Source organism: Pantherophis guttatus, chromosome 1 (genome assembly GCF_059756535.1).
Source record: "Pantherophis guttatus breed Tessera chromosome 1, ASM5975653v1, whole genome shotgun sequence".
Taxonomy (NCBI): Eukaryota; Metazoa; Chordata; class Lepidosauria; order Squamata; family Colubridae; genus Pantherophis; species Pantherophis guttatus.
In genome coordinates, this window is record NC_142063.1 from 121,999,740 (window position 1) to 122,009,539 (window position 9,800).

The 9,800-nt window shown below is 43.5% G+C and overlaps 1 protein-coding gene across 2 annotated transcripts in view; it reads right to left on the minus strand.

The window, feature by feature from the left end:
* TMEM169 (transmembrane protein 169) overlaps window positions 1–9,800 on the minus strand; it is a 50,759-nt gene that overhangs the window by 39,511 nt on the left and 1,448 nt on the right. For both annotated transcript variants that reach the window (XM_087881703.1, XM_087881702.1), the window contains exon 2: window positions 575–1,020. The gene's annotated coding sequence lies outside the window, so the exon portion shown is untranslated. The remainder of the gene's footprint in view (window positions 1–574; window positions 1,021–9,800) is intronic.

Genomic DNA, 9,800 nt, shown 5'->3' on the forward strand with positions numbered 1-9,800 from the left:
TCCATCCATCTCCTGCATCCCCATGCCTGTTGACAAAGCCACATTTTCAGGGTCATTCCAAAGATTAGTAATGCTTTGGGCAGATAAGGCAAACACTATAACAAAACAATATCATCAAGTGATATTGAGGCCACTTTAGAGAAATGGAAGTGAGTAGTTTTCAATAGCTTCTGAATGGAAAATATAGAAGCAAAACAATGTGTGTCATGCTCTTCTCCATTTTTTTACAAAACAGAAAGCTCTGGGAATCAAAGATCTATGGATGACTTTGTACAAAAGTCTGTAACTTCTTTGGGCTAAGCATAATGTGAGAATACAGCTGTAGTGGTTTGCAAACCATGGATGATGGCTTAGCAATGTACAAATTCAGGGACTGCAGCTTGTTCAAGCATTGACTGCAAAATAACCATGGTTTAACACAATATGTGTAGACTGTACTACTACTAGCTGTAGACTGTATTAAGTTAGCACCTGAAAACTGAGCAAAAACATGTCATTTCTTTCCCTAACACATTTATTGGAACAAATAAAATCTGAACAACAAACGTTAAACCACTTATTGCAAGGAATTTACCATCTCCTAGAGTGTGTCCCAAAAACTTGGAGCCTTCCTCAGAAGTTTTCTCACCCCCATCTTCCTCTGCCTGTTCTTCTTCCACCTTCTTTTCCGTCCCTGACCGATAACAATGATTGATTCTGGCCTGGAATCTTTCCTCCTCTTTTTCCTTTTTTCAGTGCTGGCTTCTCCCTCGAAGGTCACAGCTGTAGCCACAGCTCTATGTAAGGAGTTGCAAGGAGAGCTCTGCCCCTTCTTCTTGCTCTCCCCAGAAATTTGGGCTTCTGGCGCACAGTTACTCTGAACTCTTTCACTGGGCATCTTGACTTTTTCTGCTATCTTCTAAAATGTTTTCTCTTCCCTTATGTGCCAAAAACTATGATTGGAAAAGGGACGTGTTCAGTTCAGCAGTACAAACAAATGCAGCCTTTCCAGCCTTGAATGAATTCCGTCTGCTCTGAATCCTAAAAGTGAGAAGAAAAGACAGAAAATGCTCAGGAAAATGTGACCCAATTATGAATATAAAATGAGCAGCCTTGAGATGAATTTAAATCAGCATCCAAAGTTAATACTCTTGCTGGAGTCACACTTATCACAGAAAGACATCTGGCTTTGCACGTTGCATTAAGCTAGTTACTCTGGCTTTAGAACCACATCTGAAGTCCAATGTGTATGTTGATTTGTACAATGTTTATAAATAGCCTCTGGCTGGGGCCGTTTAAGAAGATTTTGAGATGGGAAAGGAGATTTTATTTCTAAGAAGTCCAGAGAATTTCCTTCCCTCCCTCCCAAACCTCAGGTGAATTTAGGTAAAAAAGGAACAAATGGACCTGATATTTGTAGTATCTGACTGAGAGACTCTCAGGCTATTAAGAGGACAGAATGGAAATCTTTAAAAAAAATAAAAATCAGAAATCAATAAATAGCAAGCCATTTTGCTAATGCTCCCAAGAAAACTGTATGGTTTGCCCAGTGCAATTCTCAGAAATCAAGTTCAACTTGAGGGCATTTTAATCTTCTTATTGGAAAAGTATATTGCAACCCTTCTAAAACTCTTTTTGCTTGGTAGCGGATAAGAAAAGCACATTGTTACCCTGCATACAAGAACTTACACTGGACTATTCAAAGCAACTGTTCCAGTTATCTGAACAGTGTTTGCGAAAATTAGATTTGAAGATCATCTTCCTGAAAATCTATTTCACTTCACTCCCAAGAAATGTATAGATTTCATTTGTTCTGGAAAAGGCTGAGTAGGCTGAGCCAGGTTAGCCCTTAGATCAGTGATGGCTAACCTTTTCTGGACCGAGTGCCAAAAGTGTGCTGCACGTGCGCGATACCCCAAAATGCAATACGCGTGCAGCCCCCGCACATACGCCCCACCCTCTGTGCACACACCTTGCCCCTGTGCATGCGCGGCAGAGACCCAAAGACCAGCTGGCTGGTGGGATGCATGCACGCATGCGCAGCGGAACTGAACTGGGGCAACAGCTTGCGTGCCATCAGAGAATGCGCTGCGCGCCACCTCTGGCACACGTGCCATAGGTTCACCATCATGGCCTTAGATGATAAAGCAGCAAGAGGTCGCAGGGGACTCGGAAGCTGAAAAGAGACCTGGTTGGGCCAGGAGGGGGGGGTCCCCCTCGTTGAGATGTGCCCTCCAGGTTTCTATGCATTCCATCAGCCGAGGTCCCAGGGGAGGGGTGGGGGGGTGGCGGTTCTAGTAAAGGAAGGTCTCGCCCCAAGGGAGGCCACTGTACCTCAGATAGCCGGATGTGAGTCCCTCCTTGTGAAGTGGGGACAAGGGAGGCAGATGGGCTTGCTGATTACGTACCTGACTGCCTGCCACATGTCGGCGGCCCTGCCCGAGCTCCTCAACGTGATTGCCGAGGTGGCGGTGGAGACCCCCAGGCTTATGGTCATGGGGGACTTTAATCTGCCGTCTGTCAGTGAAGTGTCTGAGGCGGCTCAGGAGTTCATGGCTTCCATGACGGCCATGGACCTGACCCAATTAATTTGTGGACCCACGCACATAGGAGGACACACTCTGGATCTGATTTTTGTCTCTGGGCAGTGGAAGAATGATCTCGAGATAGGGGAGATAGTGATTAAGCCCTTGTCATGGTCGGATCATTCCCTTCTTAGGCTTGACTTTCTAACCGCCACACCCCGCCGCAAGGAGGCGGAACAGACCAGATGGTTCCGCCCCAGGCGCCTGATGGATCCTGATAGGTTCCAGACGGAGCTTGGGCCATTTCCTGAGACTCTGACTCATGGCTCGGCTGAGGATCTGGTGGCCGCCTGGGATAGGGCGGCCGCTGATGCTTTGGACCGAGTCGTGCCTGTGCGGCCTCTGACCTGTCGCCGAGTCTACCTGGCTCCTTGGTTCTCCGAGGAGCTGAGGGGGATGAAGCGCCAGAAAAGACGCCTAGAGAGCAGTTGGAGATCTAGTCGCTCCGAATCCGACCGAATACTGGTAAGATCTCATATTAAGACTTACCTAGTGGCGATAAAAGCGGCAAAATGTAACTATTTTTCCGCTCTTATCGCATCGGCAGATAATTGCCCGGCCGCCCTGTTTAGGGTGACCTGTTCCCTCCTTCATCTGGGAGCGCGGGAGGATCCCTTGCAGGGTCGTGCCAAGGATTTTGTCCAGTATCTGCACGATAAAATCACTCAGATTCGGGAAGGCTTGGTCTCTGACTGGGTAGGTACAGACGGGATGATGGGTGTCGGTCTTGAGACTGCCATCTGGGAGGAGTTCGACCCTGTTGCTCCCGAGGACATGGACAGGATACTGGGGCGGCTGAACGCGACCACATGTTTATTGGACCCGTGTCCCTCCTGGTTGGTGCTGGCCCCCCGGGAGGTTACGCGAGGCTGGCTCCAGGGTATTATCAACGCTTCCTTGAGCGAGGGTGTCTTGCCGTCCGCCTTGAAAGAGGCGGTGGTGAGGCCCCTCCTCAAGAAGCCTGCTCTGGATCCGGCTGTTTTGGCTAACTATCGTCCGGTCTCCAACCTTCCCTTCTTGGCGAAGGTTGTTGAGAGTGTGGTGGCGCAACAGCTTCCTGGGTACCTGGATGAAGCTGTCTATCTGGATCCGCTCCAGTCCGGCTTCAGGCCTGGGCACAGCACGGAAACGGCATTGGTCGCGTTGGTGGATGATCCCTGGAGGGCTCGGGATAGGGGTTGTTCCTCTGTCCTGGTCCTGTTAGATCTCTCAGCGGCTTTTGATACCATCGACCATGGTATCCTGCTGCGCCGGTTGGAGGGGTTGGGAGTGGGGGGCACTGTTTTGCAGTGGTTCTCCTCCTATCTCTCTGACCGGTCGCAGTCGGTGTTGGCAGGGGGGCAGAGGTCGACCCCGAGGCGCCTTGTTTGTGGGGTGCCTCAGGGGTCGGTCCTCTCGCCCCTTCTGTTCAACATTTATGTGAAGCCGCTGGGTGAGATCATCCGTGGCTTTGGGGTGGAGTTCCATCAGTACGCTGATGATACTCAGCTGTACATCTCCACCCCGGGCCATCCCAACGATGCCCTTGAAGTGATGTCCCAGTGCCTGGAGGCCGTGCGGATCTGGATGGGGAGTAACAGGCTCCGACTCAACCCTTCCAAGACCGAGTGGCTGTGGCTTCCGGCGTCCCGATATAGCCAGCTGGTACCATCGCTGGCTATTGGGGGCGAGTTATTGGCCCCCACGGATAGGGCTCGCAACTTGGGCGTCCTCCTGGATGCACGGCTGTCTTTAGAAGAGCATATGACGGCCGTGGCCAGGGGGGCTTTTTATCAGGTCTACCTGATTCACCAGTTGCGTCCCTTTCTGGATCGGGATTCCTTACGCACAGTCACTCAGGCACTCGTCACTTCCCGCCTGGACTACTGTAATGCTCTCTACATGGGGCTCCCCTTGAGGAGTACCCGGAGGCTCCAACTGGTGCAGAATGCGGCCGCGCGGGGGATTATGGGAGCGAGGGGTCGCTCCCATGTGACACCTCTCCTGCGTGAGCTGCATTGGCTTCCAGTGGTCTTCCGGGTGCGCTTCAAGGTGTTGGTTACCACCTTTAAAGCGCTCCATGGCATAGGACCTGGGTACTTGCGGGACCGCCTTCTGCCGCCGATAGCCTCCCACCGTCTAGTACGCTCCCACAGAGAGGGACTCCTCAGGGTGCCGTCGGCCAGGCAATGTCGGCTGGCGACCCCCCAGGGGGAGGGCCTTCTCTGTGGCAGCCCCCGCCCTCTGGAACTATTTGCCCCCGGAGATAAGAAGGATATCGGATCTTCGGGTCTTTCGCCGAGCCCTGAAAACTCTTCTTTTCCAGCAAGCAGGGCTGGCGTGAACCCTGCCCCCCTTTTTTAGTTTTTAATGGTTATTAATTGTTTAGTTTTAATTTGTTAATGGGTTTTAATTTGCACTGTTTTAATTCGGGCCAAAGTATATAATTCTTTTAATTAATTTTAAATTTTGTATTGTTATGTATTTTAGTTTTGGCTGTGCACTGCCCTGAGTCCACTAGGAGAAGGGCGGTATATAAATTGAATAAATAAATTAAATAAATAAATAAATAAATAAAATCATCTCACAAAGCACTGACAAGCTTCTTCCATATCTAGTAAATGTATCTGTTTATATATAGATGTGTTCATGAATTCAACAAGTGGAAATGCTGAATCCAAGGATATTTTATTTTTTATCTTATTAAGTGATGTAACAAGTCAGGTTAAAGACTTGTTTCAAAAGAACACTGCCAGCAGTAAAGAGAAGAATAAAGGCCAAATGAAGAATAAGACAATCACCAGAGCAACTGAATGGTATGCCATTGAGTTATATGACTCAAGCCAATGTGACTGGCTTAACAAATAATGACTTAGCTAATCAAGGCTCAGCATGATGCATTATCTCACTTTTGTTGCTTGACCACAGCAGAAAATTTCAACCAATTTCAAACTGACCACAGACACCAATTCCAAAACAAAGGCAAGTTTGTAAATATGGCCAGGTTTGCTGGAGCACAGCTAATTGAATCACCCATCTTGTGATTTCTAAGCAGCCTGAGCTTTAGCATGCAAGCTGCAATGTCAATGGGCATGCAATGTACTAAGCCCGAAACCAAATAAACCATATTATGCTTTGTGTAATGTGCAGAAGTGTAAGATTACCAGATGGGAGAACAACATTTTTGGGAGGTATTGTTTGTATCACTGTGCAACAGTGATATTGAAGAAACACAAGTCAATAGGAAAATGTTCACTCAAGTGATATAAAGGGCAAAAGAAAAGGTAAGCATCCTATTCAAAAAAAAAAAAAGAAAGAAAAAAAAACATCCCAATTCCTTCCAGAATTGTGGATGTTTGATAAAAAGACCGATTTAGTTATGTAAATCAAGACGGTCCAATCAGAGAAAATAATTTCTCTGTCACTAATATAATATTAGTCAAACTTATCCTTCAGAAATTCATTTTGCCCTTACTATACTTTCATTGTTTTTTCTGATACTTACTTCTGGGTTTTATTTCTTTACCCTTTGAGAATTTCCTTGTGGAAATATATGTAAACTGTTTTTTGTGTGTTCCCTATATATCTATTTGATTATCTGTAAACTTTTTATGGTGGTACATTTAATCTGAACTGATTAATTTTGTTCATACATCTCTATCATTGATTTTTATTTACTTTATTTATTTATTTATTTATTTATTTATTTATTTATTTATTTATTTATTTATTTATTTATTTATTTATTTATTTATTTATTTATTGAGTTCAATATTTGCAGTAAAAGAAGGGGAAAGTAACCACTCTTTCTCTTATGAATTGAAAAAGATCTAGTTTATTTGAGTTTATGAGAGACTAATTAAAACGAAGGAGATTTAAGTTATTCATTAGTAATTTAGAACACTTGACTTTTATTCTAACCATTCTTAAATCTGTGTTGAAACCTGTAACATGGAGATAATTTCTATGCAGAATAAAAATAACACATAAAACTGTTTTCATATACCAGGAAGCATATAAAAGCTGCCACTAAAATATAGATGCTGTATGTGGACATGTCTATTCATTTTATGCCTTTGTTTTAAATTGTCTGCTGTTATTTAAGAAATAAATTAAAGTGATAATACTTCTAATGAATTACACAGGCTTGTCTGCTTGAGGATATTACTCAAGATTTGGCTTTCCAGTTTGTGCTCCAATGAACCTGTGCACACAAAAGCTAGGTTCTCACATTGCTATTTAAGACAACCTGAGACTCTAAGGCAAACGTGCTTCGCAATCCACCTTTGGATTATAAATAATGGACAAAAAATAACAGCATAGCTTCCCACCACTTGAAATCTCCGACAAGCCCTAAAAATCAGCTTTATGAAGTTCTTTGGGGGTGGGGGTGGGGGTGGGAGGAAATGGGATGCTGGTGGAGAGAACCATTTCTTAAAAGGAGAAAAATGTGGCTGTCCTTCCACGGGCAACAAAATTCTGTCCTCTTTGCATTATCACCCACTTCCTTGCTATCCACCTTTCCCTCAAATGCTATCGTTACATCCTCCAGTCACCTCTGCCTTAGTGAATTGCACGAATCCAGATTGTGTAAATGCTCCTGTGCCCATTTTGAAATCCCTGCGTAGGAATACCTCTTTTTCTGTACATGTCTGTATAAATCTGTCTTTGAGAAAATAAAAGGATTAGGATTTCAAAGAAAAGAATGTGAACAAAGAGAGATACTGTAGAGACAGTAGCAGCAGCAGCTTAGTTCACAAGCAACAGACTATAGTCACTCTGTTGTAAAATAGAGAGAGTCACTCATGCCCTCGTCACATCCCGTCTGGACTACTGCAACGCTCTCTACCCGGGGCTCCTCTTGAAGAGCACTCGGAGGCTCCAACTGGTCCAGAATGCAGCCGCGCGGGTGGTTATGGGTGCGAATCGGCGAGCCCACATAACACCTCTCCTACACGAGCTGCACTGGCTCCTGGTGGTCTTGCGGGTGCGATTCAAGGTGTTGGTCACCACCTTTAAAGCGCGCCATGGCTTAGGACCGGGGTATATACAAGACCGCCTTCTGCCATCAACAACAAATTGTTTATTTATATCATATTTATTGTTTTTATAAATAACTTAAGATGGTGACTATACTTAATATTCCTTCCTCCTCCTATTTTCCCTACCGACAATAACCTTGTGAGCCAAGTTGGGCTGAGAGCGTATGACTGGACCAAGCTGGAAGGACAAGAACCAAGCTCCTTGTTTGTAGCCTGGTGCCTTAACCATTAGATCAAATTAGCTGTTATTGTTGAATAACCGTAGATAAAAACTACATTAAAGTTCGGTTAGATGTATGATCCCTATTATTATGTGATATTGAGCAAAATAATACTTCTTAAGCATAATTTTACAGATTAATTTTGTGAAGCTGAACAAACTTCTTGGAACCCAAAACTGCCTATTATTGAGATACTAGTACAAAAAATAAAGGTTGCTTCATGACATGGACATGAGCATGTAGTGAACTTGGTAAGAAAGTGATCTGCTGTTGACTTCTTCTGGAATGTTTTTTTTTTTCCAATTTCCCAGTCTAGCTTCTTGCCCTGGGATTTTCATTGGACTACAAATTAGGTCTGATATTGCTTAATCTTTTGAGCCAAGATCACCTATTTTATTGCCTTCTCTTTGGAGTTTTGTACAAAAGACTAAAATGATAATATCTCTAAGGTTTGCAAATTTTGATATAGCAAGTAAAATCACATACTGCTTGCAAAATGAACTATTACATATGAAACCTGTACAGTAGCACTTCAGTATTTTTTTAATGTGCTCATATATCTAAGCACAGCTCAAAGCCTATTTTTACAATATATGTCTATTGTAAATTAAAAATGATAGATTGTTCATGCATCTTCTATCAATTCAAAATACCGTATTTTTCGCAGTATAAGACGCACCTTTTTCCCCCCCAAAAAAGAGGGTGAAAATCTGGGTGCGTCTTATACTCAGAATGTAGCCCTGCTCAGCTTCTCAAACAGAGGTTTCAGAGGCTGAAAAAAGTATCAGAAACGAGGCTTCAGAAACGAAGCTTCAGAAAAGAAGCCCCCAAACAGAGCTTCAGAGGCTTTTTTTTTCTGAAGCTGTTTCAGAGGCAGAAAAAAAAAGTTTTTTCTGAAACAGAGTTTCAGAAGTTTGAGAGGCAGAACAAAAAGCAAAAAAAAGCAAGGCACAGAGCTCACAACCAAGGAACCTGTTGCTAAAATTCACCTCTGGGAACAGCTGATTGGGGATATTTTGGGAGGCTGATCCACCTGCCAATCAGCTTTTTTCTTATTTTCCTCCCCAAAAACTAAGGTGTGTCTTATACTCTGAAAAATACGGTAATACTTTTCAATGGAGATAGCTTAAACATTCATTTGAAATTCTCCAAAACTAAATTATTTTATATTATGCATGAATGTCCTGGACCATAGTCCCAATAAAGTGCAAGAAACATGTTAATTGAAAAATAAATATAAACCAATTAATCAACAAATAGCAAAGCAATGCAAACTTGGCCAATTTACTTTACGGATACTATACTGCTGTGGAAAACAGTAGAAGCACATTTAATGCAGGGCAATACCAGTAACTCTTTTTAATGCTCCTAAGCTATGAAAAGTACCATTTACATCAAGCTATGGGAACTTGCAGCTCAAAGGAAAACTAGCATTCTTAATGATAAAAGACCTAGTTTTTCTAGCCCAGTTTAATGTTTCTTATGGGACTAATAAACTATGTTATATACTCCATCTGAGACCTGATGGACATACAAAAATAATAAAATAGGATTGGCATGCATTATCACAGGTACAGTATATTAAAAGTATACAAGCCGATTTTTCTTCAGTGGGAAATCAGAAATTTGTAAGCTGGGGGGAAAAGGGCTGGGAGGGAAAGCCTTTTGCTTTTGTCTTCCTCATACTGTTCAAGACTATAAGATTATAAAGGAGGAACGAAAGAGGAATGCCACTGGTATTGCAGGAATGAACACATAACTTGTGGTTTCCATTTAGTAATGGACGGGGTTCTTCAGGCTGAAATAGTTAAGCAGTGAATTGGCTAGCTCCCATTCATATTATAATAAATTAGATTCTGAAGTGAGTATTCCCATTCTTTCTGGCTTTTTAATTGCACTGTATATTGCTTTGTATCAGGGGTGGGTTCTACTTACCTTTACTACCAGTTCGCAATGGGACCGAAACTTCCTGATTACGTCCGGGTCAGTGGGCG